The following is a 10,330-nucleotide window of genomic DNA, read 5'->3' as shown; positions in this document are numbered from 1 at the left end:
TATTATTAATGAATTTTAATCTCCCCCTTCAAAAAAAAAAAAAAAAAAATACATACCCTTTTATATTTACAGTTTACACACTATCCTAATTCAACCCTCATATCATTTTGTTTAATTATATTATTAGAACCTCAAATTATCATTGACTCGTACCTTCTAATGTGAAATTTTGATCCTTTCACAACTCAATTTAGATAAAATAAATAAATAAATTGGATCATACAATATCATAATACATGAAATCCAATCAAACAGAAAAATGAGGGAGAAAAGTGATTTTTCCTTTACAAAAGTTTGATCGAAAATGCATCAAGGAAAACGGTTTTCATCCTCAAAAGCTAAGGTACGAGCTAACAATATGCTCCATATCTAGTCATGAATCACAGTGATTGTTACAAAATGAAGGTTAATGTTATAAACAAGATTTGATCCAAAAAGACACTAACTAAGCTGGTTAGCAAGGCAATAGGATGGAGGAAAAAGTATCCTACCAACCTACACTTGTAAACTTCCCTGTTTTACTTTGAATTGTGCTCTAGATGATCATGCTCACAATAGAGGAGCTACTGACTACTGTCAAAAATTTATCACACCAACATTTCACCATATGTTGGTATGGTATACAGATATGATCAGTGAATTTTAACTATACAAAAACAGCAGAAATTGCTCAACTTTGAGGGCAAAAAACTGCTTAATCAACTGATTCTCCTAGTGTTAATCACCACACTGGCACACAGCAGCAGGAATACCCTCAACCTTGGATTCCTTTTTCCATGAACTTGCCATTGCTATCTCCATGTCCATCTCAAAATCGATCTTCTCCATGGACTCTTTAAGCTGTCTGAGTTTATTCTCAAGCGCTTTCATCCTCTCCCCAGCTAAAGACCGATTAATTATTTTTTATTTCAACATGTTTGATACATTAACTGCTTCAGATTCCACAGAATGGCCAAGAAGTTTGTTGATCGAAGCAAGCAAGAACTCTACCTTCATGCCCAGCAACTCGAACCCTCTCAATGTTATCTCCCAACTCTGAAGATCTTCATGAGATGTAGGAGCTTCCTCATATGATCTGATGGCATCCGCTATGTTAACAGTCTCTAAAATAATCCCAACCACCAAATGGCAGTTCAGTCCCTTCAGAAAGTGCTCCTGCAGAAAAGATTTTTGGTTGCAACAGAGCTCATAGTACTTCTTTCGTGAACTGTCAGTGAATTTGGAGTCTAAGAGGAGGGCATCGACAATGATGCTAAAGTTCTTGAGGTCACTCACTCCTTCAAACTTGATGGAAGAATCTGATAAGCGGATCCCATCAAGCACTTCAGAGCCCAAATGAATGTCACTGCTGCTTAAATGGTCCACTGCAGTGTAGTTGTCTTCAGTTTGTACCATTTGACTATGGTCTTCTGCATTTAAATGGTTGTGAAGGTTTTGACTATTAATATTATAATTTTGACACAGAAGCGGTCACAAGAACAAGCTATTTACCTGATTTCCGCTCTCCTACCCCTGAATCCAAGGTTAGGAGCCCTAAAGCGCCATCAACTTCACCAAAACTTTGTTCTCTTATTATATAAATCTGTAGAAGCATTGCAATGCATGTGATGATATGTAATGTAGCAAAATTTTGCATAGGGAAATGGGAAGGAACCTGGCTTTGCAATGTATGCATAGTAGACAAGGAACATAGAAAAGGCTTAGTGATTGTTTGGTTATCATAGAAATTTTTAGGATTGCACAAATTGTAGAGAATTTTTAGAGATTACTTGGTTGGCAAAAGACACAAGGGGATGCTTAATTGCTTACTCAGTTTCCCCAATATAAGTGTGATATTGCAATTTGCAAATTCCTAAGATGTGTAACAACTTATGCGTAACCAGAGAATTAACAGTCTGTTGGGCATAGCTAGACCAATCAAAGGCAGGCATAAGTCGCATAACTAAGCCTAAAGAAAACCCAGAATCTGTACTTAGTAGTACAACAAAACTATGAAGGGCATGAACTTCAGGATTTTAATTACCATCAAATTACGCTCTTGTTTGTGTTCAGTTCATTTTTATAGTTGCCCATGTGCTTTCATGTCATAACCATATTAGATACCAGAAACAGAATGTTCTAGCATGAACTATGAGCGAAGACTCAGTGGATTCCCAGTTAATCTCCTAGATATGCACATCACTCTCACAAACTTTGGGATTTCTGCTGCCTAGGTGTAAATTTAGGAAATTTTGATAAAAATTAGTGAGAGTGACATGCACATGTAGGAGGTAAACCTGCATTTTCTTGTCAATGCTCAAGTATTTCTGTACTTTTTAGAGAGTATATGTCTGACAAACTTGCCTTAAATTTTGTACGTTCAATCAGATGAAAGACCAACACATCGCCCTCAAGCAATTCATGATAGATAGAAAATCCCCTCCATCCACCACTAAGACCTGCTTTCCCAGCTAGATAAACTGTGTCAAATCCCTTTCCAGCTTCATCCACCAACACTACGGTACAGTCACAAATTGGCAGATGCTCATCACAGAATTTCCTCGGAAGACCCTATCCATCACAAAGCCAAGTAACATCAGATGCATACACATAAATACCTAACTCCAGATCAAGCCACAAATCTGTGAGCTTTTAGAATGGGGGAAATTCATGTATTACAAATTTCACTGGCTTACCAACCAAAACCCCCCAGTAACATGTGATTTCAACATTGTTTTGAGAAAGCTAGGAGATTCAGCTGACAGATTTGCTTGGACCTCTTCTGCTCGCTTCATGGAAGAGGACTTGTCATCCATTGATAAAGGAACACTTAAGTCCATTCTTTGACTGTCCATATGCAGCTACATTAATTTGCATACATATCTAGACATGATAGGCCATGCAAGGCATAACAAATATAGATGCATAAACTTACCTCTTTTTCACTCTTGAATGGTAAGTAGCCTTGACATTCTCATTGATAGATAAATCATTGATTTTGATCCTCTTCTTCTTACTTCTTCAGTAACCCCAAATTGCAGCATCATTAATATGCATATATACTTTAGCATAAAAAAAGCTATAAAATTAGTTGATAAACTTACAATTTTGGCGTTCTTGGATTACCAATAGCCTTCACAATGCTTTTGATTCTCTTCCGCTTAGTACTTCAGAAACATCCATTTTGCGCAAATTTATCAGGGAAAAAATTTACAAATAAAATCGATAGGCTAATTGAGCATACCATCTCCACACTCCACAGTCACCAATTTTTTTTAGTTCAAATTGCCAAGTACGCATATAAAAGTTGGTTTTACATGAAGAGCGTCACCTTCCTTTCTTTAGCGGTGGAGTAGAAGTTATGAGTTCTTCATCTTCTGAGGACTCATCATCACTTACAATCCTCGCTTGCTTGTGCCTTTTGGGATATATAAGTCGAGCAAAAGATCACACATATCAATAAACATGACCAATATCCAAACAAGCATACACTATCCAATTTTGTTACACCCACTAGAAAAGTGATATAATGTAGCTATTGCTAAGTAAACATCAGCTGACCTTCCAAATTTTGTTCGATTTTTCGAAGACTTCAATACTACATTGTCTTCATAGAGTGAACAGTCGTTAATCATCATCAACGGCATGGGGCTTCAGCAATCATACATGACTTAATTAGCATTGTATAATTTAAACATGTCATCTAAGAATGTTTAAAAGTAATTAGCCTTAAACTTGATAAACATGAAACTTTGCAAATGCAATATGAAAACATTTTAACAAGTGCCTGTAAGGCTATAAAGCATTATTATACTTCCTCCATTCTATTTTACTTGTAATACAAAGAGTTTCACACTTACCAATACATTTTGATAAAAAAGTTATAAAAATAAGACTTTAACCGCACAAACTGAGACGAATCTTACAAGATTTCACATAACTATACTTTTTTTTTCTATATAAATCACAATATAACATAATAAGAAAGAGTAAGAATAGTGCCAAAATTCTATTGTTAAAGGTAAAAGGAGGTTAAAGAAGTATAATAATTAGGAAAATGATATGTATAAGGAGATAAAAAAAAGGAAATATTAAGAATAAATTTACATTAATCACACCAATTTGCGCGTCATTTTATCATGAATTCCCAACTTAATTCCATTTTAGGAAGTGAAATTTAAGTTCACCAATTCCTATGACTCTTTATTATAGGGTTTTCAATTTAATTTGATATTAGCCAAAAATAAATACTCCCTTCACTTTCTTTTGTTTTTTCAGCATTCCTGATTGGGAAATTTCAAAAAGTTCATCGAAATATTCCTATCAATATCATATTTTTTGTAAGACATAAGTTTTTTAATTAATTTTTTAATTCCAATTACTCCCTCCAATCCTTATTAATGGTCTCTTATGGCCAAATTTAAGTCCCAAAATAAAAGTCTCATTTGTTTTTTCCAACCACTATTAGTACTCCTTATTAATGTTTACCAAAATTCCATCCAATTTGCAACAATATTTGTGCAAATTTAGCTTCCCTATATAAACTTTGCATTTCCATATAATTTTCCATGTAATTTTATTACCTTTCCAATGTACTTTTAACTTTTACTATTTCTTATTTAAGTTTTTTAATTCCCGTGAAATTTATTATAAAGGACTATCAATAAGGGACAGAGGGAGTATTTATATAAAATGCACAAATAATAATGGTTTCCACTATTCAAAGTGTTTTAAATGCAATTAAGTGAAATCATGCGGAAAAATAAATTACTTGGGCCTTTTTATATATATAATACCTTTCACATGGTACTGGATTCACTATAGATAATACCTGCAAACAAACAAAATTTAATAAAATTTAACATCCATCTATATATTCAAACCCCTAATAGTTCAATCCTTGCAATTCTACATTTCTACCTAAACTCTTTAAATAAAATAAAAAACATGCATTGTCTAACATTACCATCCCTTGATTTCTTTGAAAATTTGATATATCTTGTGGATGCTAATGCATTACTTGGGATTGCATATATGTTGAGACACAATTTTAACTATCAATTAATAATAAAATTATACTCCGTATCACGAATTTACGATTACATAGTAATCTAACATTTATTAACAAATTTCTAAACGAAGGGTATTCACAATAACATTCTTTTTTTTTTTTTTTTTTTTGACAGCCATGAAAAGGGAATTACCCCCTACAAACAATAGTATTCACAATAACATTCTAGTTCATTGATTGTCATCAAAAAATAAAAACAACATTCTATGCCCCGCTTTTAATGCGGAAATGTGGCCCACTACCCTCCACTCTCCCTCACCGCTATGGATTAGTTTTCGTAGCATACTAGCATAGCAAAGCACGCTGTTAATATGTGATAGTGGGAAGTTGACGAGTGTTTATTTTGATTCTGATTAAATTCATTCTCATAATCAAACTCAATCATCAAAATAGTAATAAAATTCGGAGTACAAAATAATTAAAAATAGGAAAAAGTTCAGTTCTAGTGTAAAATTTTAAGAAAACGCTTCATCTTCAAAAAAAAATTATTTTTAAATATACATCTTTTCAATCCATAAATATAAGTTTTAATCGGATAAAATTTATAATATGTGACCAACAACACTATTTAATTGGTATAAATGATTACGGACTTGTTGTAATAATAAAAAATTAGGTGAATCGAACAAACACGTACTCGGGTTTTTATTACCATCTAAGAATATACGGAGACGCATAAACTTACCGGGGGAGTAAGTTGATCGTCTTCAAGCATAGCAAGTCTTTTCGCCACTAAGGCAGCCTTCGACTCCGTCTTTGACATTGCTGTTTTTTTCTGCTTAAATAAAAAAAATAATAAAAAAAAAGAAAAAAAAAGTAAAACAGATATTGCTAGCTACTTGAGTTTATCCAAACAAATGAAGGAAGAAAAAAATAATGTAGTTGAATAATCTTCAACCCAGAAAAAACCCAGAAATGAAGGGGAGAGAAAATTAAAAATCCATTGTGGGTAGTAAATGATCTTACAGAAGAATTCTCAGCACCCATTTTTTTTTTTTTTTTTTATCTTTGCTACTCTTCTTTTTTTTTTTTTTTTGGAAGTATTGAAGGTATAAGAACAGTGGAAATGGAGGAGAGAGAAACAGAGGGATCTGATCTATGAAAGGAGGGAAAATTTTTAAGGGTAATAAACTCTGTAAGAGGAAAATAGCCGTTTATAGTTTTGAATTCAAGCTACTGTGTTTGTGTCATTTCTGTGATGTGATTGACTCTGAAATCTTTTTTTACCATTCTGGAGAAGGAAGGAGATGAATGGATTTATATTTTTTTTAATAATTTTTTTAAATGTTTCTTAAATCCTTAGGGCAGCCTTAAGGGTGAACAAAAAAATAGTTCACAATGAGTGAACAAGTGAATGAGTGGCTTAATGGTGATCTCTATAATTGTTCATAGTGAATGGTTGTGGGATCGATTGCTGCTGCAAGCATTTGGACGAATTTATGGATTGTGGGCCCCACCCATTTTTATTTTTTTTTCAGGAAAAAAAAATAGAAAGCAGCGGCTGGGAGCGCGCCACTTGGCCCAGCCGCTGCTTGACACGTGTCACTGTTTTAAATAAATCCGTTGTAATTTTGCAACGGATATATTTTACAAAACACAAATCAAAAAAAAAAAAAATTACCAACGGCTCTATTTTTTTTCCCCTCTATAAATAGACACCCATATTGCTATACTTTCTTCAACTTTGAAAATCCATTTCTTTCTACTATATTTTTCTCTTCAAAAATCCCCTCTATAATTACCAATATTATTATTAATATTATTATTATTATTATCATCGTTATTATTATCATTTTTATTATTATTATCGTTATTATTATTATTTCTTTTATTATTATTATCATTATTATTATTATTTTTATTATTATTGTCGTTATTATTATTATTATTAAATTTATTTTTTCCAAATATAAATTATAATTATGGATGCTAATACCAACCCCAAAACAAATAGAAAGAAGAAAAAAAATTTGGGTCAAAATATGATCCTTCAAGCTCGTTTTGCCATTATTAAAAAGCCGTCTTTGGCGTGGGATAACGACATACTCCACAATATCATGCTCGCCTGCATCATAATACATAATATGATCGTTGAAGATGAACGAGAGACGTATCAAAATAACGTTAATACCAATGAGTTTATGAATGCTGGAGGCAACGCTAATGAGGACACTACCGAGTACCGTACTGATCGTATTGTGGATATCGGCTTATACTTGTCTCGTAGAACAGAGATTGAGGATCAACAGACTCATTTGCAGCTAAAAAACGACTTGGTCGAACATATATGGAATAAATTTGGTAACAACGAAAACTTAGGCAACTAGGTTTACAACAAATGGTTATCCCTAAGGACATCTTACAAAACGATGTGTAGTTGTTTTTTTTTTTTTTTAAATAAAATGTACTAGATTATAGTTGTAGAACTGTAATCACGATTTGTACCTCTTTTTTTTTTGTTAATTAAAATTAGCTGCGTTGTTGTTTAAAAAATATTAATCACAAGAATTAGTTTTTTAAAAAGCTGATAAAAAAATGCGATAATTTCTTAATTAGTAATCACGATTAAAATATTAAATACGTCAATTAATTACATTGACATCGGGTTAATAAATTATAATTATGAAACAAAAAAAAATTATATTTACAAAAATAAAATAAGGTGGGGTAGGGAGTATTAATGATGAACCATTGTTTAGTGTTCATTGTTAAGAGTGAATATTGTAAATGGTTTGTTGGGTTGATGTGGATGAGAGAGAAATGGTGATAGTGACCCATGAACCATTTATTTGGGTTCACCAATAAAGATGCTCTTAGGTAAGTTAAATAGAGAGTAGAGAGACCTATATCACATGAGATAAAAAGAAAGTGGGGACGGGTTTATGAAAAGAGTTGTGGAACCATAATTCTGATTATTTGGGTTGGGGTGTAATTACGTGAAAGAAAGTGAAGACGCGTATGTGAAAAAAGTTAGTTGAGGCGATTATTCCAATTATATGTTTTTATTTCCTAAATTAAATTTAGTTTATGAATGAACACAATGACGTTTAAGTGTTATCGTTGGTGTTCTACCTGATTTATCCAATACATTACCATTTGCGAATTTTGCATTGAATTTTATGTTAATATTACATTGCCTTTTTAACCCAATCCTCCTTCACTTTGTTTGAATGATTTGGTAATGACAATCCCCAAAGGTATAAGGTGTCATTTGTTTGCAATCTTGCATCAAAAACCACCATATGTACAATGGATAAGGGGACTACTCCAAAAGACCTTATAACAAAGAATTCAGAACATATATTTAGGCACTGCATGTATTGTTATGTTCATCTTATTCTTTATTTATTTATGCTTTAATAAAGTACATGAAAATAAATAGGCTATAATAAAGGTTGATAAGGGTTATATATGTTCACATTGCAATTAAAAATAAATAAATTTTAAGTATTTTTTTATATGTTAATAAAATAAAATAAGTTCAAATGATTGAAAATCAAGTGTAAGCACACAGCCTATATTTAATTCACCCCAACTTCATTTTATAGATTATATCCGACAACGGTGAAACTTCGGTTTGCGGTGTATTTTTTAGCCCAAATCGATCGAAACCAAACCACATTAATTCGGTTTTGGGATTTTTCAAACCACACCGCACCATATTACTATTGAAATCGAACCAAGCCAAATCAAACCGTTTTAAATTCGGTTTTTCAAAAGAAACCGAACCACATTGAAATTTTTCATCCTCTTCCTTTTTGTTCCATCTAACTGGTCACTCACTCCAACATAGCCTGCATTGGTTGACATTCTAGAATATAAAAAACACAAGTTTTATTATTTTTTGGCTTTATATATGTAGGGTAGAAATAAGCATTGGGCTAGGCTATAATTTGGATATGGACCATAATTCGGTTTTTGATTTTTCAAATCTTAAAACCGAAACCAAACTATATTCCAAACTATATTAATTCGGTTTTGGATTCCTCAAACCACACCGAATCATATTAGAAAAAAATAAAAAAAATATTGCACCACATTTCTAATTCGGTTTGGTTCGGTTTTAAACCACATTAAGTTTCACCCCTAATAAAAGATATTGCAATTTGAATCATATCTGAAATCGTTTACTTCACCATAGTTTTTCTTAACTAAAACTATGTTTACTTAATAAAGACTATTTTTAATGAACTAAAATGATTTTTTACCGAGCTAAAATAAATTTTGCTCAACTAAGATATATATATATATATATATATATTATTGATTTTTAATTATATTTCTTGTTTAAAGTTACTAATTTATATTGAACAGAAATTATTTTTATTGAATTAAGTTTTTTTATTTTAATATTACATTTTTAAAAATGAAGTGAACATTAGTTATAATTTAAATAAGGGATATTATCAATGGTACACCCAAGGTTCGGGCTTTTGTCAATGGTACACCAACTTAGTTTTTGTTTATCAGCGGTACACCCAAGGTTTCACACGATTATCAACTATATACTTAACGTTAAACAAACGTTAAGTAAAGGTTAAGTTGGGGTTTAATTCGATTTTTTTAACTTAAAAAATTCCCTCCCTTTTTTCTCCTCTTCATTATCCCTCCTTTATGTACTCTACCCTACCCACCCCTCTTCCTCTATATATAGTTTTCCTCCTTTCTGATTTTCCCTTTTCACACACAAACATACATATATCTACTCAAACACACCCAATTCGGATTATTGTGCAAAAAATACAACAATAAAGCAACAAATAATAATCTCAGGAACATTGTGCATAATTTAAACCATAATTCGCTAACAATTAACCAAAATTCAACCATTTAATTAAACAAAAAATTCATATACTACCAAAACTAAGCGAAAGTCAGAAAATCAAAGACTAAGATGAAAACTTACCTTAAGCGATCAACAATGAAGTGCAAAATTTGCTAGAATTTTGTTCAATTCGCCCGTCGATTATGGAACCTCACAGCAGAAGAAAAAAGGGAGAGAGTGATAAGGAAGAAGAAGATGAACGATCTTCTGACTTAGGAGTTTTTAATATAGGTAGTTGAGATTTGAAAGGAGCGATTTAATGTATTTGGAGTAGGGGGGCAAATTAATCATTTCATTTTAAGTGGATTAACCTAAAATTAACCTTTAATTAACGTTTGATTAACGTTAGGGTTACTATAGATGAGTGTATTAAACCAAGCCCGAACTTTGGGTGTACCATTGATAATTTCACTTTAAATAATAATGGGAACTAAAATTTAAGTGGAGCAAATAAT

The 10,330-nt window shown here is 31.9% G+C and overlaps 1 pseudogene; it reads right to left on the bottom strand.

The window, feature by feature from the left end:
• Positions 1-540: 540 nt before the first annotated feature.
• LOC110681923 lies at positions 541-6,687 on the bottom strand (annotated as a pseudogene).
• Positions 6,688-10,330: the final 3,643 nt, after the last annotated feature.

Source organism: Chenopodium quinoa, unplaced genomic scaffold, assembly GCF_001683475.1.
Source record: "Chenopodium quinoa cultivar QQ74 unplaced genomic scaffold, ASM168347v1, whole genome shotgun sequence".
Classification (NCBI taxonomy): Eukaryota; Viridiplantae; Streptophyta; class Magnoliopsida; order Caryophyllales; family Amaranthaceae; genus Chenopodium; species Chenopodium quinoa.
Note: the sequence above shows the minus strand (reverse complement) of the source record. Positions and strands in the feature narration are given on the sequence as shown.